The sequence below is a fragment of the Equus przewalskii genome, chromosome 8, assembly GCF_037783145.1.
Source record: "Equus przewalskii isolate Varuska chromosome 8, EquPr2, whole genome shotgun sequence".
Lineage (NCBI taxonomy): Eukaryota > Metazoa > Chordata > Mammalia > Perissodactyla > Equidae > Equus > Equus przewalskii.
This window is the reverse complement of record NC_091838.1, coordinates 7,787,738-7,813,432: the sequence shown is the minus strand read 5'-3', so window position 1 is coordinate 7,813,432 and position 25,695 is coordinate 7,787,738. Positions and strand designations below refer to the sequence as shown.

Sequence of the window (25,695 nt, the reverse complement as noted above, 5' to 3'; positions counted from 1 at the left end):
GTTAAACAGTGAGAAGATGCTGCTATCACGCAAAGAATCACCAATCTGGCACTCCCAGAGAGATGCACTTGTCCGCAGAACTAGGTTTTATCATAAGATTTGCAGGGTGCAAATTGTGTAATATTTTTAAAGTCAACCCCAAAGAGGATTATCTTGGTTCCCCGGGGCAACCAGAAATGGCCCCTTCTCCGTAAAGCGGACTCCTCTGCTCCCTATTTTATTCCTAAATGGGCCAGTGCGGTTTAGGATTAAACAATCCTGGAAACTTTTCAGGAAGGTCAAAGTTCAGCCATCACCCAAGCAACTCTGCTTTAGAGAGCTCATGAGAAAAGGACCAGCTATATCCATGATTTTTCAGACTTGGCCGATTGAAAGTAAATACACGAGAACAGTCTCTTAACGGTGATTCCAAATTTTCTGATTATGCCAGAAATGAAAATCTGCAAAATTTCAAAGAGCTATCATTTTTGACACTTTCAAAATAAGGTCAGACCCTTTTTCAACTTACACTAATTTCGGAGAACCACTGTCAGAGGGTGCTGAGTTTAGCAAAACAGTTTCAGTTCACCTCTAAATAAAATAGTGACCTATTTTTAGAGACCAAGGGTTTCAGTGTTTTACCAGTTCTGGAAATAAACATCATTCCTTCTATTTCAATGAGCACAGCTGTCTGGGTGAGGATGTAAACATCCCCTGGCCGTGTTGTGAATCCAAACACAACAGTGTCAGGCTGGCGTGTGAGAACCAGGAAACAAGGCTGACTCCAAATGCCACCAGAACTGATCCGGTCCCACTATCCAACCTAAAAGAAGACGGACCTGCAAGAGACCGAGTACGCTGGGGCCTCTTTCAGAAACTAGTCCTTTTGTCCATCCATGCTTCTCCGAGAAGTACAAAAATCCTGATGGAACCCTACATTCATCTTATTTTTTATTTCCTATATTTTACAACATTTGGACATCTTGGGGGCCCTAGCTGGCCAGGGAGAGACTGCTCTTCCCAGAGCTAACTAATTCCTCAAATAATAACTCAGTTTCAAACACACCTTTCATATTCAAACCAACCAATCCTGAGTCCATATCACCTCCGTTACTTAACTTTCGCACCCCAAGTCAGTATTTCTCCTGTCCTAAATCAACTCAGGGCCAGGTATGAGGCGAGCAGGGACAAGCCCTTATGCCCCAAACGTGCCAGAATTATTCCAACTAGCCAATCCTACGCTGTTCCCCTTGCCCTGCCCTGCCTTGCCCACAGAAAACACAAGAAGGCTCTGGTTTATGTTTTCCCCTCACTCCTTTCTGTCTCTGACCAAACCTGGTGATTCCTGTGTGGCCCTGCATTGTGTGGCATGTGCCCTCCTCTTGAGAAATGTAAGTAATAGAAATCTGCTTTCAGTGACATTAGCCTTTCTATGCTGTCGCTCAGTCACCTCTATAAATTAGAAGTCCCACAGGTCCCGTCGGTGATACAAATTCCCATTAACTAGGGCTTCAGAACATGGTATAAAATGTAGACCTGCAAAATCGCACTTCTGTCTATGTCCATTGTCCAGTCTGTTGACCCAACTTGTGTGCAGTTAGGTAAATATGACATCTGATGGGAGAAAAATACTTTCTCAACTGTGTAAAGGAGTCAGAAAAGCCTCATCTCACAAGGATCCCACACAATGGTGCCTGGCAACCTCCTGTGCTAAGAACAAGAGGCAGGTTCCTTACACATCCCACAGCTCTCCTCACCAGGATGCAGGATGCAGACTCAGAACCTCTCAGCCCCGTGTCTGGACCACGCTGGCCTCCCAGGCTCATCGAGCAGTAACCAGCAGTGGCCTAATGAGCCAAGTCTGGCCCACGCATGTGTCTTATTCGGCCATCGCATTATGTTTAAATACATTTAAGCCAACATATAAAAATCATGACATTTCACACAAAAATCTGAATTTTCAGCTTCTTTTAAAATTTGAAAACTTTGGTGGTGCTGGTGTGTTTTCCCACATGGCAACCACCAATCAGAGCTGGAGAGGGTGCCTCTCAGTCGGGGCATGTCCTCTCCAGCCTGTCACAGCTGCCTCCACCTGCCTTTTTGGTTCAGAACACTAAGGGCAAGGGTCAGTGGCCTTTTAGCCTTGTGCTTGCTCAGTTGACTGCCTTACACTAGAGGTGTTTTTCTGTACCCCCAGTGATATTGAGCAGTGGTCAAGAGGAAAGGGCTCTAGAACCAGACGCTGCCTGGGTCCAAACCCTGGGCCTCCCACTTTTGTCATAGGCTTGACCTTGGGCAGTTTCACTCATCAATATGCCTCAATAACCTCATCATTAAAGGAAGGGTAATAATGGTACCTACCTTGTGGAGTGGTTGTGAGGATAAAAGATTTAAAATCACCTAGAACAGTGTCTAAGTGGCACAAAGTAAGGGCACAATTAATGTTAGCTTTCAGAATCCATGTCTTTATTCAAAATTGAGTTGGAGGCGGGGATGGACTAAGAGGACCATGTGTTTCAGAAAGACTGAGAAAATGTTTCTTTATAGAACGAAGAGAACTCACTCCCACACGTTTAATAGGCAAACCACCAGCCACTTTCATTCAGTCACTGCCTGTCTGGACCTACAGACAGCACTCTATAATGGAGCTCAGCTCCAGGCTCTCTTGTCCCCAGTCCAACATGTGAACTTTTTCCAGAGTACTATTCCTAACGCAAAGCTCTAGACATTTCCCTCAACCTTTAATGAGCCAGCCTCCTTAGCGTGACATCAAGGTCCTCTATGATCAACTCCATCATGTCTTCCTTTACACTCCCTGCATTCCGGCCAAATGAACCACCGGCCATCTCCCCAGATGAACCACCAAACATTCCCCACCTACTGTGCTCGAGGCCACCTACTGTGCTCGAGGCCACCTCTGGACCTGGTCCCTGCTGTTGGCTCTCCTTGTCATGCCCTTCTAGCCCCTGCACAGCTTGCTCAGGTCCAGTCCATCCTTGGAGGTTTAACACAAAGGCCACTTTCTCATGGAAACGTCTTCATCCCTCCACTTAAGCTCTCCCTTTAAAACTCCTCTAGCATTTTCTCTTACTGCATTTCACATTTTCTTCATTTTATTGCCGTTATGTGTATATGTCTCTTCTTTTTCCCACTATACTGTAAAATTCTGGACAAGATTCTTTTTTTTTAATTTCCCAAAGCACCAATCACAGTAAAATGCATTAACCTGGTGATTAATTAAGAGAATGGAGTGGGGCCAGCCCCGTGGCTGAGTGGTTAAGTTCATGCACTCCGCTGCAATGGCCCAGGGTTTCACGGGTTTGGATCCTGGGCACAGACACGTACCGCTCGCCAGCCCACGTTGAGGTGCCGTCCCGCATGCCACAACTAGAAGGACCTGCAACTAAAAATTATACAACTATGTGCCTGGGGGGATTGGGAAGATAAAGCAGAAAAAAAAAAAAAGATTGGCAACAGTTGTTAGCTCAGGTGCCAATCTCAAAACAACAGAGAACGAAGGACAATACCATTTTTTTCCTTTTTAAAATATCTTCTCAAGATACAGTCTGGGTTTTGGTATGACACAGGATCAGCCTAACAGTTAGAGACAGCCTGTCTCAATTTCCCAGAAAAGTAGTGGGAGGTGGGTCCTGGGAGGTGGAGGTGGGGAAGCCGGTGGGAGCAGGAAGGAAAGGAAAGCACAACACACTGAAGACTGGGGCACTTTCAAGTGATTGACAGAATTGGGAGGACCTCAAGACCAATGGGACTGACTGCAGAAACATGAGTCCTGCCTTGCAAATGTAAGTCCCCTTGAAAGAGAGTAAACCTGCCCACCTGGAAGAAGGTGGGAAGATTTTTATCCCTCCCACTCTCTAACACACGGGCATGAATGCAAGTTATGAGAAAAGAGAGCTACAGTTAAAAATAACAACATAAAGGGAACTGGCCCAGTGGCACAGCAATTAGGTTCACACACTCTGCTTCGGCAGCCTGGGGGTTCACCAGTTCGGATCCCGAGTGCAGACATGGCACCGCTTGGCAAGCCATGCTGTGACAGGTGTCCCACATGTAAATTAGAGGAAGATGGGCACGGATGTTAGCTCAGGGCTAATCTTCCTCAAAAATAATTAATTAATTAATTTTCTTTTAAGTAACAACATAAAAAGAACGGTATAATAACCAGGCAGTAAAGTAAGAAAGCTGTCAAAATAACACTTCCCTCCAAAAAAAAGTGCAGAAGCAAATACCATTTATTTTGTTGAGATTGTTGGGATTCTGGATTTTTTCGCTCTTGTGCTGATTTGTGTTTTCTAGTTTTCCCAGGACTGTTTTTGTAATAATAAAAATGTAAATACCATTATTGTTTTTTGAAGTTTTTTAAATACAAAAAAAAAATGACATGAGATATCATATTCCCCCTTAGAATGGTGGAACAGGCCTTTTAACTACCAGTTCCTGCTAACATTTGTTAAGCACTTACTATACACGGAGTAATATGCTGAGCGATTCATTATTACCTCACTCTGTCCTCACGTCAACCTATTCACATTTGAGAAACTGAGGTTCAGCAAAATTAAATAACTTGCTTCAGGTCCCACAGCTAGGAAATGGCAGAGGCCCGGTCTACACAGACCTCTCAGATTCATTCCAGAGCTTCAGCTCCCAGCACCGGGTGTCCCGCCTCCTAACACACAGTCCCACAGAGGACACTGGAGATGCTGTCACGTGTTGTTGGTGGAAGCGTAAACTGGTACAATCTAGAAAGCAATGGTGCGATACATGTCAAGGGCTTTAAAAACGTTCACGTTTCTTGCAAGTGATATCTCTAGGAGTATATACTGAGGAAATAAACTAAGATGACTCCAAAATTTATAAACAGGATGTTCACAGCATCATTACATATCACAGTGAAAAAATGGAAACAACTATATGTCAAAGAAAAGAAACAGTTAAATAAATTATAGTGTTTCCATTTAAAATTGTTTTCAATGACATGGCAAAATCAAATTTAAAAAAGTGTGATATATTTCTTAATTATATGAAAGCATATTTTCATACAATTCTGTTTTGTGAATATATAAAAACCTATTTATATATACATGCATAGAAAAAGGTCTGGGAGGAAAATCACACAGCTGTTATTTATTGTATGATACAGATGTTTTTAAAAATTTCTCTGCTTTCCATATTTATTATGATGAACACATTATTTTCATACTCATAAAAATAAATTTTCTTATGCAAGATTCATTCTTAGAATGCCTGATTTATATTCTTTATAACTTTTTTTATATTTACATTTATAACTTTCTGGATTGTACCTGTTGAATCAAAATACCTTTATTTAAAAGGAGTGTTTTCAAATTTTTAGTTTAATTCCTAGAATATATAAGCAAATTTTAAACATTTCATATGAGCAATATTAATGTTAATGTAACATAATGAATTTAACTCACATGGATCCCAAAGAATTAAAATGTGATCATTATTTGAAATAAACTTAGAAATTGTTCTATTTGCAGCAAACGTCTGTTTATCTTGAATCCAACCTACTGGAAAACTAAAATAAACATAATTATTCCATGCTGCACAATTGCAGGGTAATTACTGTTAATAATGATGACTCGAAGGCATTGTAAGACCCTGAACTGACTTCTAAGCCACCAAAGAAAGATTGCATTACATTTAGAATAGCTTCGTCCTTAAGACTGTTTTATTGTGCTGAATTCTCTGAAAATTGGCTATCCTACATTTGGCAGGTACAGTCACTTTCAGTAAGCTAAAATTGTCTACTAGTGAAAATGCCGTATTCCCTGATGCTTTTGAATAAACTGGAGTGCACAATACATCCACGGGAATTTGTTCAGAAAGTGGGGAGCACGAAACGCCTCTGGGCTCTTTACTCTAAGCTTGCCCTAGACGTGGGGGCTGAAACTTAGAAAAACAGGGAATTTGTGGGATTGGTAAACAGAGAAAGAAATCCTGCAGGCAGCTCGAGAGAACCTGAGAATGGCCCCGTCCAAAGATGATGCGATGTTGGGACTGTCAAGTTCCATTAGCAGAGGGATGTGAAGGGAAACTTCAGCACATCCACTAAAAAGAGGTTAGAAGCCAGCAGAGTTTTGGCAAGCGCTGAGTCCTGCTGTGGGAACTGCAGGATGCTCTCCACAGAGGACAATGGCAGGGGGAACTATTCTTCTCAGTGTTCCCTGGTGGAAACACAACGCACTGCCATCCTGTGAAAGAGAAACAGGGCCACAGGAGCTGCAGGTTTGGGGTCAGCACCCTGAGCAGGAATCACCCATGTTGTGCTTCTGAGGAGCTTTTTTAAGTTTCCTGAAGTCACATGGCTGCTGCTTGGGATCAGACAGGGAGTAAAGGGTTGTGCTGAGCAAGACACAGAGAAGCTGGAGGCAGGTGAGCGGTGCTGGGTGATGGTGGTGGTTACCACCTTTGCCAGGAGTCCAGGAGCCGCAGAGACAACGGAGCGACAGTCAGCATCACACCTGCCTTGTGGATTTCGACATCTACCCGTGGACAGACCACGGTCGGGTAGTTAAGGCAGTACTTGTCCCCAGAAATAACTACTCTTGTACCAGGAAATCCACGAAGCCGATGGCTAAACGCAATGCATCTGTCTAGAGCTGCGTTGTCCAATATGGCAGCCACTGGCCACATGTGACTATGGAAATTAATTTAAATTAAATATAATTAAAAATTCAGTTCCTCAGTCACTCTAGCCACATTTCAAGTGCTCAACAGCCACATGTGGCTAGTGGCTACTGTTATCAGTGCAAATATAGAACATTTCCATCATCGCAGAAAGTTCTATTGAACTTACATTCACGCCAACAATGATATATAAACAGGGCAGAATACAAGAGTCTTATGAATTTTTAAGATAAGATACAAGAACTCAATGAATGTTTGTGCTTGCACGTGGCTGCTTTGAACTAAGCCCCCCGGGCCTCCAGGTGTACAATTTCTCCTCCTGCAGGAAAGATTAAGAAGCAATGCCGTAGTGATCAGCACCTAGAATGTTGCATCAGACGTCCCTTATATACTGCTTATCTGTTTCATGAACCAGAGGAGAAGCAAGATTTTGAGGTAAAGGCTCTTCTCTCGGCCTCTTTCTGCTTCGAAGCAGCACCTTGCCCACAGGTAATAATTAGCTACTCTCAGAAGCAGAAAAGGAAGTTTCAAATTTTTTTTCTACCATGGGTCTTCAAGACCTAGTCATTCCTCCCCTCCCATCCTTAGCTAAGCCCAACCAACTGGTGGAGAATCACAGGTAGGCTTACCGGTTCCCCACAGCTTGAAGACGGGTCAGCTCTGCTCAGAAAGGGGCAAATGTCTGTGACTCAAGGGTTCTTTCCGGAGTAATTTTAGCATTTATTAGTCATTGTGTGCTCTAGAAGAGCGGGTGTCTCTAAGGACCTTCTGCTTCCTGCGGCCTGTGTTTTAACCTCCACCCCACCTTGGTGAGGTTCATGCAGCTCAAGAAGAATGCTCTCTGGCCGAACAATTGGTTAAGTCTTAAGCACAAGGCGTCGATCTTTTAAAAAAAAAAATGGAGCCGAAAGTCAAACCTTGTAACATAATTCGGACATTTTATAGTGTTGTTCTGATCACATACAATTCCCACCAGAAGGGAAGTACCTTTAAAATAAGGACTATTCAATGCTAGTACAGGATTTCCTCTCGTTGTTGATAATTTCCTCCTAACAGAAGGCACGACGCAGTCCAAACCAAATTCAAAGGAGGTGTCCAGAGACGACGCAGCACCGACGTTCCGGGGGGAACATTGTTCAATCTAATTGATGTTTTCCTTGCAAAGCAATAGAGTAAGTGGAACTATTTTTATCCAGAACAGAATAGGTTCCCCCTAAACTTATGATGCCCCCGCCCCCAACTAGTTTTATATATAGTCAGAATCACAACATGTACCTTTCCCAAGATGTTTCCATGAAATAAGTCATAAACAATAGGCAAATTTAAATGCCAGACTACATTCTTACTCAGCAGCCAAAGTTTTACCAGCCATAGAGTTTTAAATGGTGGCAATTCTGGTTCAACCAATGTATTTTCAATGGATTCTATCTGCTCAGCAGGTGTGGTGCCTATAAAAGGGTCCTCAACTTTCATGATGTTAAACATCTTCTCTTTGCTAGAACAATGGCACATATGTCTACGCATCAGTTTGAGTTACCTGTAGAGGCCAGTGCCTTTAGTTATATATGCTGGATTTCTCCAAGCAGACAATAATCCTTGACTCTTGTATACACAACGGCAGTAAATCAGTAAGCACATTTTGGCAGAACATATTTCCAATTTCCTGCCTTCCGTCAAAGAGACACAATTCAACCTCCACAATTTGGCCTGACTTTCTAGAAATAAACTAAGGTTGGCCTTTTGTCCAATTACGTAAACATACCTAATGAAGAAGGTGCCTTCTACTTCAGTTTGAATTAGATAAAAGCTCCAATTATGAAAAACAGAATTGCGTAGCAGGGGGAAAGCGAAATGAAATAGCAAAAGGAAACATTTAAGAGCCCATCAGGACATGGACATTTTAGAATTTTAACACGAGAACTTCATAAAGTGGAAGGACACCAGTGAGCGTCGCCCAGAGCTCAGCTGTAGGCATTCAATAAATGTTTTTGAACGAATAAATGAAGAATGAAAGTACAATCTAATTAATTTTTGCAGTAATATTATGTTTTCCTGGTCACACCAGCAATCTGGTGGTTAAAACAAATACATAATAAAAGCAACCAAAACACTGTTTCTTTGGTTTCACTTGCTCCCGTTACCAGGTAAATAAACATTAGCAAGGTGGACTTGCAATTCAAACAGACCGGGTGAGAATTCCCGTCCCGGTCTCACCAGCTGCGTGCTAGTCCTGGGCAAGTTATTGACTTTCTCTGGAGACTCAGTTTCCCCATGTGGACCAGCTATCATCATAGAACATACTTCATCATGCTGTGAATGTGAAAGGAGATAAGGGGATCAAGAGCTGAACCCAATGCCTGGCCCATGGTCATTACATGCTATTATAAACTATTACATTATTATAAATTCTATATTTGTAAACTATTGTCATCATCTTCATTATCCTTATGTTGTTTTGTGCTGATTCTGGTGGTGACTCTCAAGCCCATTGCCCCCCGGCTAGTTTCTTTCCGTGGCCCAGGCATGGCTCACATGTTCTTCTGGCCTCAAGATGACATTTTTCTCTGCTACTTAACAGCTGCTACACCAGAGTTGTCCATGTCCCCTCAGAGCTGCCAAGGCCACAGGAGCATCATGTCCTCTCTGCTTCCTTTCCAGATGCTCCGTGCTCAGAAGACTTCCTTCTCAGGCGCTGGGTTGGTTCCATTCTCCATTGGGTTTGGACAGTGATCTATAGAGAAAATATCCTTCATCTCAAATCATGCTGGGCTGGGGTTCTCAGTGCCATGCAGTCGTTTTAGGGAAATGCCTTTTTAATTTTCCAGACTGTCTTTATTGCAGGCCCTGGCGTGCGTCCTTGGGGACTGAGCTGGAAGAAAATCTAAATGACAGACACCACTTCGTATTCGAAAAGACACTCAATTTTCCCAGACTGGTTGTCCTTGTTTTTCTCAGGTCCCTCTTCCCTTGAGTTCTTTCCTGCTGTCGCCTGAGTCCTTCCTACCACAGCTACTGTCCCCTAGACAAGCACAGACCTGACTGCATCCTTGGGCAGAGCCAGCCTGTGGACTCCAACTGAGGCCTCTCACTGCCACCCAACCGTGTAGCAGAAGTGAAGAGCAATTCTTCAACCCTTGAGTTATTTGACCAAAGTATCATAAAATACTACCCAATAAAATACCAAAGAGCCAGCCTAGATCCCTGTGGACACTGCAGAGGGCTTTAGCAAGTGGGAGATCCCATCTGCCCACATTGCTACCCTTATCCGATAGGACCCCAGACCCAAGCTCACCGGGGCTCCCAAGGGACAGCTCTTGGATCTTCTCATTCCCCTAACACAGCTTTTGTCCCAGCGTAGCCTTGCCAGGTGGGACTTCCAGCCTTGGCTACACACTGTGCCTGTGTCATTATCGTCCTCACACCCTGAGAGCTGCAGGGGGTTATATTTGAGTAAGAAAAGACTTTTAGTGAAAACCTTAATAAAGCCCACTCAGGGTAGATCCAGACTTTATAGGGCCTGAAGCTGATACAATCTGGGGACCTCTTAAAAGTGCACAAAAGGGGCTTCCCCGTGGCCAAGTGGTTAAGTTCATGTGGTCCACTTGGGTGGCCCTGGATTCGCCAGTTCGGATCCCAGGTGCAGACCTAGCACTGCTCATCAAGCCAAGCTGTGGCAGCGTCCCACATGGCAGAGCTAGAAAGACTTACCACTATGATATACAACTGTGTACTGGGGCTTTGGGCAGAAAAAAATGAGGAAGATTGGCAAGCAATGTTAGCTCAGCACCAATCTTCCTCACCAAAAAAAAGCTCCCAAAAAAAATCCCTTTAGAAAAAATGAAGTGCACAAAAATGATTCATTTTTTTTTACCAATTTTACAAAAATACATGCTCAGGTAGATCCATTGCTCTGGCCCTCCCAAGCTTCAGAAGGGGCTTGTGCAAGTAGGGGGCCCCAAAGACCCACCGTACATCCCCACCTCAGACTCTACCTGTGGTCCTTGCTGCCCGGTGCCCCACACGCATGACACATTTGCAGCAACCCCAGGGTAACTCCATCCGTCAGTGGACTGTATCAGAGCTGCAGATAGCCCCATACACCTCGGGAGCAATGTGCCCCTCACACTTCATTAACTCTGATGGCAATACAGGAGGCTGACCACAAACATGCCCAAAGGTACCATTTTTGTGTCCTTTCAACCTGATTTGGCCCAGTCTTCCTAACTGTCTGGCAGTCTGGGGCTTTTCTTCTTGTTTGTTAGTTTTGAGTTTAGTTTCTTTGCTGTTACACATGCTGAGAAACGCTCTTTTTTATCTTGTTACACTGAGCATCCTTGGCGGTTCCCCCACCCCAGACGGGAGGGGTGGAGTATTGTTTTGTTTTGTTTTGTTCCTAAACTCTACAAATAATAGAAGAAATGATATTGTTTGTATTGGGTGCACCTGCTTCCCTAAACCAGGGTGAGGTGTTTTGTTTTTTTTTTCCCTTCTCCTCCCCCACTCTCCTTTTATCTTGGCTGCATGCGCTTTGTTGTTTGGTGGGAATGTAAGTGGCTCCTGCTTTCTTAGGGAACTTCCTATCCCAGGGAACTCAGAGATTCTCCCCAGGGGCCCCCAGAGACTGCATTGTTTTATTGCCCCCACTCCACCCCACCCCCATTCCACACAAACCACATAAACACGCACCCAAACACACAAGAGGTTTTTAAAGGAGCAAAAGAAATGTAATCCTAAAAAGATTTCCTGCGTATATGTGTGTTTGTGTGTGTGTGTGTGTGTGTGACTGAACGTGTTTTTACACACATATGTGCACGTTAGAAAAAGAGAAAATGGAAGTCCGTATGGTTTTCTATGAGCATTCTCTTTAGTCTTAAATACAACAAAAGTACAGACAATCATTTCTTCTCATGCTTCCCGGGGTTTTTACAAGTTACAAGACAGTCCCAGGTGATCAGCATTATGACCCTCCCTCCCTCTTCTTTGTCCCACGCACTTCTTTCCCCAGGGTCTCAGCCCCTGGTTTGGGATCACTGGCCAGTGCCTGCCACAATGCTCACCCTAGAGACTGTGCTGGGTGCACAGTCCGTTCTGTGAGTCTCTGGGAAGCCACAATCGTGCCCTGTTTCATCTTTGTGCCCCCGGCTCCTGCCCAAGAGCCTCACACACAGGACACGCTCAATAAGTATTTGTAGAATGAATGTCGAACGATATGACTTCAAGCAAGCCACTTCACAGCTCCGGCTCTGATTTTCTTCCTGACAAATCAGTCAGTTGATTTCTCGAACTTTTTCTAACACAATTCTGCTTCTCTTTGTCTGAAATGGATTTGGATATATCTCTTTATATTGGTTGGGATTAGATGCACGTAACAAGAAAGAAATAAAGTGGTATCTGAGATAAGATGAAATTCCCCTCTCATGTAAAAGAAGGCCAAAGGTGGGCCATTCAGGGTTCCAAGATGTCATCAGGGACCCAGGCCGCCATCTTTCTGCCTTGCCATCCTCAGTCCAAGAGAGATGCTATACTTAGCAGCCACCATGTCCTCCTGGATCAGCAGAAGGAGAAAGTGTGGGAAGACAAGAGGGCCCCTTCGCAGCTGAGCCCCAATGAAGTGTTGTCCTAGAAATCCCATGCACATTTTGCTTATATCTCATTAGCCAGAATTTAGTCACATGGCCAACCCTACCTGTAAGTACGTATGAATATTCTTTGAGCTGGGCACAATATTGCCCCAAGTGAAAACCAGGGTTGTATTACTAGGGAAGAAAGGGAGAGTGGATATTGGTGTCAAGTAGCAACCTTGTCACACTCGTTCATCATTGTTTGGTCTGATTACATCCTGAGATGACTGTTCCACTTTCTACCTACCTACCCCTTCTTTGAGATCTTAAACAAAAGTTTCCCAAATCCTGATGACATTTTCATGAGTCCTTGAAAAAATGAGCAGGAGAAAAAAAATAATACTGCCTTGTATTTTTCAAATGCTACATTTATAATTAATTTTATTTGGCTTAAAGGACTGCCCATTTTGTGGCTATTTCATTTTTTCTCTCTTTCACGTGAAAATTTGCTTTTTTATGAAATGTTGTTCTTGGAAGATGATTGTTTATTTTTATTAACGTCCTTACTTTGAAAAATAAAGAAATTTTGAACTTTGTCAGTCACCTAATTTTTTTTAAACTGGTTCTTTAAATTCAAAAGTCTAGGAGCACTGCCTTAGATCATTTCCTTAGCTCTCTCTCCCCGCTCCATCCTCTGAGGAAGGACGGTTGAGGAGGATGGGTCAGAAAAAATTCAGACAGGAGTTCTCTACCCCAGCAAGAACAATAGAGAAAAAGAGAACAGAGGTGCAGTTCATTCAAGAGGAACATAGACCTTCTCAGCTCTTGATATCAAGGGACCTGCATAAGACTGACGTCCTCAATACACAGAAATGAGGGCCGGGTTCCTGAACTCCGCCTGCCTGAGCCCAAATACCATTCCAGAATGTACCAGCTGAGCGACACTAAAGCAGTTACTCAACCTCTTCCTAATTTTTTAAATCTATAAAATGGGGGTAAAAATAGAGTCTCTCTTAAATGATTTTGATGAGGATTAAATTAGAAAATGTATGTAAAGAGCTTAGCATGGTGCCTGACACATCCAATATAGTCAATAAACGTCACATATCATTGTAAGATTTGATTCAGCTGTGAATAACTAAAAAGCCAAAATTGTCAGTGGATTAAACACATAAATGTTTATTTTTGTCTCCTGCAATAAAAATCGAGAGGCAGTCACTCCAGAGCTTGACTGGAATGGTGGTGCCTTGGACATCAGAGACCCAGATGTTTCCATCCTTTTGGTCCACCACCCTCAGCTCTTCGCCTCATGATCCAGAATGGCTCTGGAGCTCCAGCCAACGCATTCACCTGCAGCAAGCAGAGATGGACTGAAAAGTTCGCGCCTCTACCTTTACTTTCAAAAATCCTGCACAACGAAAACGCTTCTGATCACAGCTCATTGAGCAGAATTGAGTCCCATGGTGAGGGCTTGCTAAAGTGGAGGCTTAAAACGCTGGGCTCATTGCTATCCTGCATCAAAATGGAGATCCTGTGATTCAAAAAGGAGACCAATGAATGGTGTCGCAGGCACACGGTAATCTTTGCCACAGTCAGAATTGTTATTGATGTTGCTGTTGTTATCACAGAAGACAGGACTCTAGGAAAGGGACGGGGGCGAGAGCCAGAGATTCTGAGAGTCACCACCATCACAGGTGATGAGAAAGATTACAGGAGCCAGAAGATCCTGAAGGAATGATATGAACAGACGTCCAGAACCATCTAGGACGAGTTGAATACATGGACCACCAGGTTTCAAACAACTCCTCTCTTCCTCCTCCTGTGCCCACCCAATTCTAATGCAGTAGTCCTGGGACCCGTCAAGACAGTCTCTGTTTTTTAACACATACCACAGGTGACCCATGCAGCAAGCTCAGGGACGTGTGGGTTACTTCTCTGCTGGACGTACCTGTAGGATCTCTGCTTCAACAGAGGTACAATGTTATGGCTGACAGTGAGCCATGGGAGGGGGGAGGGCGGTGATTACAGAAGACACTAAAGACATTTTTACCCCCCTCAAAATTCACTTAGAGATCCAATTTTTTAATCGAATTAGAAAGAAAGTATATATGCATTGTGTTACTTAATTCAAAAATAACTTGACTTAATTATATTAAATTGTTAAGGGGGGTCTGATATAAAATAGCAAGAATATTTATATGAATATATTTATGTTAATACAGATTACGTAAATATAAATATAAAGAAATATAAAGAAAAAATGTAAAGAAAAACATAACAGACTTTGCAACTTTTGCTCAAACAACAAATACCAATTACAGTCGATCAAAAGTAAGGGCTGACTAGTTCAGTGTTGGAACACATGGTGCAAAGCAATTTGCTTTGGAAGAGATGTCAGGTGGAAGGCAGGAATAGCGGACCCTTATGAACGAGTCCTGGGCCCACAATGGGGTTCTGAGTCTTCTGCATGGCTCTCAGGGCAGGTTCTCGGGGTCCCCAGCCCTCCCATCTTACTCACTTCCTCACCTACAAATCCCCAGTGATGCTAATCTACAACCCCCGGGTGGGTTGGCTCCCTTCACCCGGCCCCGCGGCCCGACCCACGGCCAGTACAGGAGGACTGCAGCGTTGACTGCAGCGTTTTCTCCCCACTCACAGACTTGGTGCCGAACTGCCTCCTCCCTCTGTTCCTCACACTGCTGCTCCCCAGCTCCTGATGGCCCTGCTTTCTAACGTCACTTCCCAGGCTCTCCTTTCCGAACTCACCCTGCACTTGATAACTTATACTCAGGTGTGTTTGCCCAAGTATCATATTGGCTCTTTCTTGATAGTTACTGAAGTTTCCAGTCCTTCTGTGTGACCCACCTAATTTAAACCAACTTTGTCCTCCCTCCCTGTCTATGCCACCAACGTTGGTGCAATGCATTTGCACCCAAGCGCCATGAGCAAGAATGAGGTGCTTTCTACAGCGACAGAACAGGAAAAGCAGGCATATAAATTTGCGCAGGAAAAAATTCCCAAAAGCACCATTGTTCCCTTCGCTTTTTTTCTGTACATGTTTTTCATTGGTGCTCTATGCATAGTACTGTCCTCAAAACACAGATAAGCACAGGCAGGAAGGAAAGAAGGAAGGAGGGAAAGAAGAAGATGGGAGGAGAGTCAACAGAAGGAAGGAGAGTAAAATATATTGATCAGTAAATAGATTTCATCTTCTTTGGAGGTCTTGAAAACCCCAGGCCCCCAGAAAATCAATTTTGCAGACTGGTGACAAAACCCAGCATATTCACTTGAAGTGGTTGATTAACCAAGTCGCACATTCCTGGATCCAGTTAGGTGGCCAGGAGAATGATCCAGGCATTAAGTGTTACAGGAGCACAGAACAGGGCGAAGTCACCAGCCGGAGGAGACAAGAAAGGAAGCAAACCTTCCAGGCCGGATTGTGAAGAACTCAGGGTAGTGGGGACCTTTTATTAAGGGTTGGACTAACCTTATGTGACTCCTTTGGTTGCCGTTTACTACTTGACGCCAATCTCTCATCTGACGGCCTGTCTCTCCAGTGAGCGCTCAGCTACGCACAGCTACCTTCACTGATGTGTTTCCTTCACAGCTATTGACTGTCCTCTCCCCAGGGAAGATGTCCAGAAACCACGTGGCTGGAGATGGGTAAGAGGGGCAGTTTCGCAGCTCCTGGTCAGCAGCCAGACTCCATTGTCTTTGGAAGGGAGTCAAGCTCCAAATTGACAGAAAAATCAAAGTTAGATCAACTCGAGGGAAATATCAGTGACAATGGATGTTGACAATAAGGACCAGAGTTTATCTCAAGTCTGTCCTCTTTTACAAGCTTCCTGGGTCAAGAGGCTTTGCCCAGAGGCTGCGGCCTGCTTGGTGTACTCATGGTCAACTTCACAAGCAACCTCCGCCTTGTTGCTTGAACTCTTTGCCCTGAGCTCCACACCTCTCTCCTTCTTTCATTTTCCTAAGCAGCAATTAACAACCTTGGCCACACATTTTTCAAATTATCTGGAGGACTTTAAAAAATACTAATGCTACCCCCAGAGCTTCTGATATTATTGGTCCGAGTGCAGACTGGCCATTGGGATTTTCTCAGTCTGCCTGGTGACAATCTCTCTCTCTCTCTCTCTCTCACACACACACACACACACACACACACACACGAGTTGAGATCCACTGTCCTAAAGCATCGTTAACAAGAAGTCGTTACATATTCAGATTTTTACTGAAGCTTTAACGGTTAAGAAGGCATAGTTATGCCAGAAGGTGAAAAACAACTTCAAAATCAATTTCTGTTTGTGTCCTAAAAAAGTCCCTTAGGAGCTGGCCCAGCGGTGCAGCAGTTAAGTTCACACGTTCTGCTTTGGCAGCTGGGGTTCGCCAGTTTGGATCCCGGGTGTGGACCTATACACCGCTTGTCAAGCCATGCTGTGGCAGGTGTCCCACATATTAAAAAAAAGAGGAATTTGGCCACAGATGTTAGCTCAGGGCCAATCTTCCTCAGCAAGAAGAGAAGGATCGGCGGCAGCTGTTAGCTTAGGGCTACTCTTCCTAAAAAAGAAAGAACGAAAAAGTCCCTTAGTCTTTCGTCTCCCTTGGGAAATTCTTCCTGGCTGGAGAGAGATTAACACCAGCTGCAACCTAATTTCATCTCTGCAGGTCCCTCTCCACCCCTCAAGTCCTTTTTCCTCCCCACCCTAACACTCTGCCTCCAATTCTGGTATTTCTGTATGCAAATCTCTGCCATAATATAAGTGGTGCCCAAAAGACTGCAGGAGTGCGTTATTGTGAGGTTAATGAAATGACCCAGGTGAACCTCTGCAGTTGGCCCCCTGGGAATCTGGGAACCAGGGTGTGCCATCCAAATACATTCCACCTGGTGGGGGTTTAGTGGTCCAGCTGAAATATCTACAGGGATAATTCTGGATGCTCTGGCCAGTAGGACCTCCAGGACTATGAAGGGATCACAGGCTCTCTGGGTAGCTGGCAACCTTTTCTTCCAACAGATCTAGAATGGTTAGAACAGAGAACACAGGAAAGCCTCTGCCTGCCAACATTCTAAGAGGCACCCGCCATCCCCTGATCTGTTGTCCCTGCTCCAGTGTCTCCTATGCCCCTACTTCCCTCCCGCCTCCCCCCAGCCCCAACCGCTGCAGAAGCTGAGAACTTTGGGTGGCCCAGCATTCCGCACCTCTCAAAGCCAAACACGCCCACCACCGACCATGCTCTGCACACCAAAAGAAATCCTCTCCTGTGTGGAAGCCATCCAGATCCACCTGCAAAAAACTTATTAAATGAGTATGATTCTTTCTTCCTGACACCTTATGATATGCCAGACACTGCACTAAGTGCGTTAGACACCTCGCCCCTCCTTACCCTCACAGCAACCGCAACCCACGAAGAAGGTTCTGTCAGCATCTCATTTCTCAGATGATGGCAGAGGTTCAAAAAGTTGAACTTGCCCAGTGTTTCAGTAAGCTGGATTTGAACCAAATTTACTTCCAGACACTTCTCTATAATAAAAGGGTTTTAGGCTTAAGGCCTCTAGATCAGTGGTGTTAAAGGTTTTTGGACTGTGTGATATTGTGATTTATAGTAAGAACTATGTATTGGTCTCCGTCCCCATTTCCAGCACAGAGCTCCTAAAACGCTTCAAATTTGCTAAGTGATAAGCGTGATAAATTTGTCTTTCGATATTCGTAACAAGCCACTTTCAACTACACCTGAGTTTATGGTAATGAAGTGACTTTTGGAAAAACACCTAAGGATGAGGGCCGGTTGCTAGGGGAACCACCTTGCGATCAGGGGGCTGGAACTTTCAGTCGCACCCCGAGACATTCAGGGAGAGGAGGTGGGGGAGATTGAGTTCAATCACCAATGGTCAATGATTTAATCAATTGTGCCTGCGTAATGAAGCCTCCGTAGAAACCCACAGGATGGGCTTCGGAGCCCTTCCATGTTGGTGAACCATCCACATGCCAGAAGAGTAGTACACCCTAGTTGCATGGTGACAGAAGCTCCTGCATTCAGGACCTTGTCGGATTTCCCCCATGTACCCCTTCATCTGGCTGTTCATCTGTATCCTTTATAATATTCTTTATAGTAAATTGGTAAACATAAGTCAGTGTTTTTCCCAGTTCTGTGAACTGCTCTAGCAAACTAATATAACCAGAGGAGGAGGTCATGGGAACCTCCGATCTGTAGCCAGTCGGTGAGAAAGCACAGGTGACAACCTGGACTTGCGACTGTCATCAGAAGGGGGTTGGGGGATGCAGTCTCTTTTGGGACTGAGCCCGTAACCTGTGGGATCTGACAGTATCTCTAGGTAGATAGTGTCAGAATTGAATTAAATTGTAGGACATCCAGTAGCTGTCCACTGAGAACTGGAGAACTGCTTGGTAGTGTGAAAAAAACACACACATCCAAGACTGCATACTCTGCAGAACAATTTTGAAAAACTCTCTCTACCACATTTCAAAAGTGACATCTAAAATTTTTCCTAAGTTTAAATAGTGGCAAAAAATTTGCAAATTTTCACAGAGTAATGTTGATGTCTAATAAAATGTTAAAGGCAGCCGATGAAAGCTAAATACCACAGTGACTTGACTCCAGCCACCATCCTTTTTGGAAATACAAGAACAAGTCCCTCTTGGACAGTGGGAAATTTTGCATCATTCTTTTTTCTCTTTGAATTCCTATTGCATTTCACATCCCCACAGAATTTTATCCTGCTAACATTTTTGTGTTTGAAAGTATTTTCTTGATCTCTTATCATAGTTCTCTCCAATAGAGAGATGTATATAAATTCAATTTCTTTAGTTTTTGTTTCTTGCAACCATAGGGCTCTAAGTGGTAGAAGGAAGAAAGGAAGGAAGGAAAGGAAGAGGGAAAGAAAGAAAGAAGGGAGGGAGGGAAAATGGAAGGAAGGAAAGGAGGAAGGGAATGAGAGTAGGAAAAAAGAAAAGAAAGGAAAATTCTAGATTGAGTTATTAGTACTATATTATTAGTAGTATACAATTAATTATTATTTTGATAACTTTATTATTAAAAGTAAAATGTTATCAAATGTACATCTCTTCTTAATAAAATGAACAGGGATTTTCTTCCAAGTAGTTCAGGTATAAATCAATGAATGTTGCCAAAAGTCACATTCTGATGATTGATCATCAAAATTATTAGTAATGCTCTACTAGTTGACAATTTAGGTCGGTCTTCATTTTGACAAAAGCAAAGAAGGTAAGGTACCTAATTTTCAAAAATATATGTTACACAGTCATTAGCCAGCCCCTTTCCCAATTTCTGGGAAATATAAGAAAAAGATTTATCAAGACATTAAAGGAACTATTAATTATACCAATTTCTCTTCTACCTAGAGGGACCTAAAAGATCAGTTTTAAGAATAACTGAAAAGAACTATTTTAGTTTAACTATGGGAATGGGGAAAGAAAGCTATTTCAGCATTCACAGTTCTAACTGATGCTGTCTTTGCTTTGCTCTTCCCTGATTCTTTAGAGAAGGGTACAATCCTGGACAGCATTTTGAGAATGGAGGAGACCAGGTCACTGAATGATTATTGCCATCATTCCCACCACCCTTCTCGATATTTCTAAATTCAGAACCTGTGAATACAAACCAAAACACCCTATTTTATACCCATGTTTCCCCCGTAACAAAAATATATATAAAATAAGCAGAAACAGGAAGCTGATGGTGAGTTTATGGTTCCCCAATTATTAATAAGGAAGACTTCCCTGAAACCAAGTTTCAGAATTGTCCCCTTGTTTGGTATTCCATAAGTTTCCATGTCTCCAGATTTGGGATGGGTGAGGGGTATGGCTTTCTTTTGTAATGTAGGGGAAAGCCTACCGTGAGAATGGAGATGGGAAGGTTGAACCTAGAAGTTAAGAATTGTATGGGTATCGTGGTTTAGCATTCAGAGACTGATGCCTATAAAACCTCTGTACCCATGGATCCGTAACCCGTGGGAAGCCTTAGAAGGCCTAGTGTATTCCCTCCCTGAAGCTCTTTTGCAACATCCAGGGTGGACCAGCCTCTGCTTCGTTGCCCTCTCTCCAGGGAGCTCATCTTCTCCCAAAGGAGTTGGTTCCATTTTCAGGCTACTGACGTCATTAGAAAGTATCACAAGAAGACCCTCTACCAAGCTGAAATCAATCAACAGATGAACTGAGTTTGCATGTTCAAAAAAACCGCCGACTCCTGATCTCCCATTGAATCCCAGCTTTGCCTCTTAGCTGGACGATTTTGGACAAATGTCTTCATCTTGCATCATCTCATTTTCCTCATCTGTCTACAAAGATAATAATGCTGACCTTTCAGCATTGAAAGGTCAATCTATTCAAAGATTGAAGATAATGTATGAAAAGCCCCTAGCCCAGTGTTGGGCATAAGGCAATCATTAAACAAGGAATTGTTGTATTCAACTAATTACTGAGCCTTCTAACTGTCTCATCATCCAGCTCACGTTCCTATTACTGTTCCAGAAAATAGCGATACACTGAGTCAAATAACTCCCAGTGGTACAGATACATCGCTCTGCGGTGTGCCCCCACTGGCCCAGCAGCGTAAGCCTTTTCAAAAGGAATGGAGGTTTGTAAGGTGTGGCTTATTCTTTGTGAGCTCTGGTTCACAAAGAGCGAACAAGAACAAGTGCTCTTCTTCACTCCTAAGTGCTCCAGATGACCACGTCAATAATTTGTCTTAAAATTTTGCCCTGTATTCACATTATACGCACTGGTTTATAATATAGAAAATCCATCTTCTCTTCAAAAAGATCCAGTCTTCCGGAATCTCTTCCTGGAAGAGGAAACACTTCCTTATTCCTCCAAGTCCCCAGCACACGTACAGCCACCGGGTGCACAAGCTCCTGCTGTTCGCTGGGGTCTCGTTTCTTTGACCACATGTGCACTTCTCCACTGAGTGAGGAACAACTGAGAAATAGTTTTGTTTTGTTTTTTTATAATAACTGCCTTCAACCACATTCTGACAATTCTCTGCTTTCTCTTCATGGCACCTTGGACAGACCAAAGAAGTTTCTTGTCACTTTCCATAAGCAGAGTCAGTCCATTTCAAATGCCAATCTCTTTTCTCCTTTGAAACGTGTCCCCATCCCTCATCAGCTCAGATGTGGGGTGGGGGGTCTTGGGGATGGAGGGGGGGCATGTTCTGCCCTGTGGCTCCTCTTCCTCCTCCAGCACCTGGGAGGGTGGGAGTGGGGGTCTCATGTTCCAGGCCAGTTCTGGTTCCAGTATTCCTCCACCCCTTACCTTTCCCAGGTTGACTACACGGGTGTTGAGGGAGAGAGAGGAGGGAAGAAGACATCTTCTCATACAAGTTGGGGGAAGGGTAGGCGCCACGTTCTCCCTCTGGGTCCATTGCTTTCCATCTGACGTCAGAGGCCTCTGCCGATGCGATGCTATCCAAACAGTCGGTGTGCAGGGGATTTGAGGGGAGAGGTTCAGCTTTACCCTAATCTCCTCTATTTCCGAGAGCCACACCCCATGGAGAAGGAGGCAGCTGTCTCTGCCTCCAGCCCTGACAGTGAGCCAAGCCCCGAACCCACTTTCTGTGAATCCTGTAACATCGTTTAGCCACAGCAGTCCTCCACAAAAGCTTTCAACTCGCCGACGAAAAGAGAAAAGCCCCCCTAGGCCAGCCCCTCGCGGGGGCAATCATCACCCTTCTCACCCCCTCACAGTCTTCTTACGCGAGCTGGGATGGCGGTCAGCAATGGGGTCTGTCGTTGAACATGGCAGGGATAGTGTGGCCTCCTGGTAAAACCCTGGAGGATGTACTGGGCCCCAAGTGGGTTTTGGTTCTTTAGAATGTGAGGTACCTACTGCCTCTACGTCCTCAGCAGGAAAAGCTGCACTCAAAATCCTGCTACAAACAATATCGTTGCTTCTTGATGGTCAGAATCAAGGTCAAGAATGAAGGTCCCCTCCCCATCACAACCCTACATTGTCTCTGCCCTGTGAGAGGATCTGGGTCTCCCCCTGAGAGCCACTGGCCTCCGCTTTCATAAGACTCTCCCTTTGCATATCCGAAACGATAACTCACCTATCTGTCCTTCAGCCTCCGCTCATCCCAGACTGTGATATCTTGGTTTCTTTAACCTTGTCACATTCAGTCTAAACCTTTTATCCCTGTTGCTCTCCTGTGAACCCTGGGTGGACGTAGTCTGTTCCCATAACAGAACTTCCGTTCTCTCGTTTCTATAAATGCAGACGCTCTGCTCCCCCATCCCCACCCCAGAAGGTTGGACTAAAACGTGGCAAGATCAAAAATGCCGAGAGCCTTTTAACTGGAGGGAAGGCGGAGGGGAAGAAGAATTAAGAGCTGAATGTCTTCAGGGGAGAATAGGGTCTGTTGTGGGGAATATATAAAAGGTGACCCACGTTGCTCAATTCCCACTCAGCACACACGAAAAAGGAAATAAACTTGAAGAATAATGTTCGAGTTAGATTTTCTTTTTCCAAAAAGCAGAATTTTATAATAGTCGAGAGAAAATACTAAAGTGAAACATGAAATTACCTTCCCTGGTAGTTTTTAAAGTAAAAGATTGGGGTGAGCGTAGGCAGGGTAAGATAGATCTCTTTAGATCTACTTTGCTCTGCGTCTTAGTGGTAACAGGTGTGGATTTGGCTCGCTAATTCACTCAACAAATATTCACTGGGTGCCTGCTATATGTCAGGCACTGTTTCAGTTACAGAACTGTAGAAGTAAAGAAATCAGGCAAAACAGACAGTAAACAGATAATGGAAGAAATATATATTCCGTCAGATAACGCTAGCCGGCCCTGGTGATCTAGTGGTTAAGATTCAGTGCTATTACTGCTGTGGCCTCAGTTTGTTTCCTGGTCAGGGAACCACACCACCCATTTGTCGGTTGTCATACTGTGGAGGCTGCGAGTTGCTGTGATGCTGAAAGCTTTGCCGCCCATACTTCAAATACCAGCAGGGTCATCCATGGTGGACACATTTCAGAGAGCTTCCAAACTAAGACAGACTAGGAAGAAGGGCCTGGCCACCCACTTCCGGAAAAATTGGCCATAAAAACCCTGTGAATAGCAGCAGAGCGTTGTCTGATAGAGCAGTGGAAGGTGAAAGGATGCAGCAAAAAGACCAGGCAGGGTTCCACAGGGGCGCTGGGAGCCAGAATCGCCTTGCCATCGCCTCGCTGGCACTAACAACAATTAGACACTATAGGAAGGGGGTGATGGCAAGAAGCGAGTGAGGGGATGAGAATGGGGTGACTATTTTACATAGTGTTGCCAAGGGAAGACCCATGGGGAAGGTGACCTTTGATCAGAGCCCCAGGTAGTTTACAGATTACAGACAGATCAGGAGGAAGAACATTCTAGCCAGAGGGAAAAGCCGGCCTGGAGGTGACAGCACACTTGGCATAGTCCAGTAGCAGCAAACAGCCAGTGTGGCCGGAGCAGAGTGATGGAGGGGCGAGTGGTAGGAACTGAGGTCAAAGAGGATGAGTCAAGTCTCCGCTAGGTCATGCTTTCATTTTAAGCTCCGATTCTGCACGTATGAAACATTCCTACACACCAGAAACAAAACCAGGCCCCGGGGGAGATATCAACAAACAAACAAACAACTCTAAAAGTAGCTGCAGAAAATTTTCAGGAATCAACTCTCTCAGGGGGAACAGCCTGTGTCTTCTGGCCTAACACGATGTGTTCAAGTCTCTCCTGCTAAATCAAGCCATGGACCACCTAACAACTGCCTGGGAATGATGGAGAGGCGTGGTCTTTTAACTTGAGCACAGCATACGTCAAAACCCCACGCAAAGCACTTAATGAACAATACCGACATAAGAGCAAGTCCAATGGGAAATTTTACAACATAACTGAAGAAGCATGATGTCACAGCCCGTTCACACAGCGTCCAGAGGCCCATCTCTCAGCACAGTCGTTCACCTCGGGTTTCTCTGGGACTCATGGGCTGGGGGGAAACCGTTCGGATGCAAATGCATGTCAATACCCACCGCTAGCTCAAAAAGAAAGGCCTGGGTTTCTTTTTCCTCCGCTTCTCTGTCCCCTCTCCCCGCCCCCACCCCCAGAAGAGAGCAAGAAAACATCTAAGTGCGGAGCCCTGCAGCCCATCAAGACCAAGGCAGGGATTCTATTTCAAGCTGAGGTTCAAAACAGCTTGTTCTTTGCTGGAACTCCCTACTTCCTGAAATCGGACGGCGCCTCTCGGGGCCTCAGTGTGCTGAGTCACGAGCAAGCTACACACTCGCTCTTGCATTTGAGGCCACCAAGCTGAGACCCCAACTTCCTCCTGGGTCAAGTGAACACAAGGACCAAGCAGAGAGCACCTTCAGAAGAGGTTCCTGGGAAGTGTCCAGACTTAGTACAAAAAGAGTGGTTTTAGCTTCTGTCTCCTGCAGGAAATTTGACAACCCGGAAGTAATTACAAAACTGTCTGCCCATTCTCTCTACACGACACCACCTACAGCTGCCTCGTTACCGCGTTGTGGATTAGGTGTGTGTTTATCCAGAAAGCACATTCATAGGCCAGGCACAAGCAGGATACTAGAAAATTCCAGCCCTCAGTGTAGAACCCTAGAAGTTGACAGATGGCTGCTGCCCACTGGCCCACTCTTGCTGGCAGCCAGGTTTCGGTGAATTAGTTACTAACCTATATAAACTGGACAGTTTCACGTAAAAATTTAAATTTGGAGATGCTCCTGAAAACTTGAAAGACCTGGCAACACCGGCCCAAACTTCCTGTGTAGAAACCAGTGGCGTGACCCTTCAGACAGACGTTCGGACAGAAGGTGCCGGGAACACACCCTCCCTGGGTCAGCACCCACCCGGCCACTGCCCCTCATTGTCCCGCATTAGGGCCAGCCCCTGGGAGCGTGCACCTGGGACCCTCATCTCGTCCAACCACTTTATCCAATAGATGAGAAAGGCAGGGTCCAGAGAATTTTTTTTTTTTAAAGATTTTTTTTTTTATTTTTTCTTTTTCTCCCCAAAGCCCCCTAGTACATAGTTGTATATTCTTCGTGTGGGTCCTTCTAGTTGTGGCAAGTAGGATGCTGCCTCAGCGTGGTTTGATGAGCAGTGCCATGTCCGCGCCCAGGATTCGAGCCAACGAAACACTGGGCCGCCTGCAGCGGAGCGCGCGAACTTAACCACTCGGCCACGGGGCCAGCCCCAGGGTCCAGAGAATTTTAAATGACTTCCCCAAGGTCACTCAATTAGGTATAAGCAGAGCAGGTACCAGAATTCGGGTCCTCTTCCCAAGATGCCCCCACTCCTCAGGGCTCCAGGTGGGAAAGAAATTGGGCCATATTTGAAGCAGTGTCTTAGATGATATTGCCTCTGAAGTGATTTTAATTATAAATCATTACTGGAAATTAATGAAGGCATCAAAGCTGTGACAATGCCCAAGGGATTTTAAATATAAGTAATGTATATTTAAAACATGAT

The 25,695-nt window shown here is 44.6% G+C and overlaps 1 long non-coding RNA gene across 1 annotated transcript; it reads right to left on the bottom strand.

The window, feature by feature from the left end:
* Nucleotides 1-13,370: 13,370 nt before the first annotated feature.
* Nucleotides 13,371-17,237, bottom strand: LOC139085313 (uncharacterized). Its single transcript, XR_011543594.1, has 3 exons — nt 17,104-17,237; nt 15,703-15,945; nt 13,371-13,565 (listed from the first exon to the last, which is right to left on the bottom strand). It is a non-coding gene; the product is annotated as an uncharacterized lncRNA (long non-coding RNA).
* Between the last annotated feature and the right edge of the window lie 8,458 nt (nt 17,238-25,695).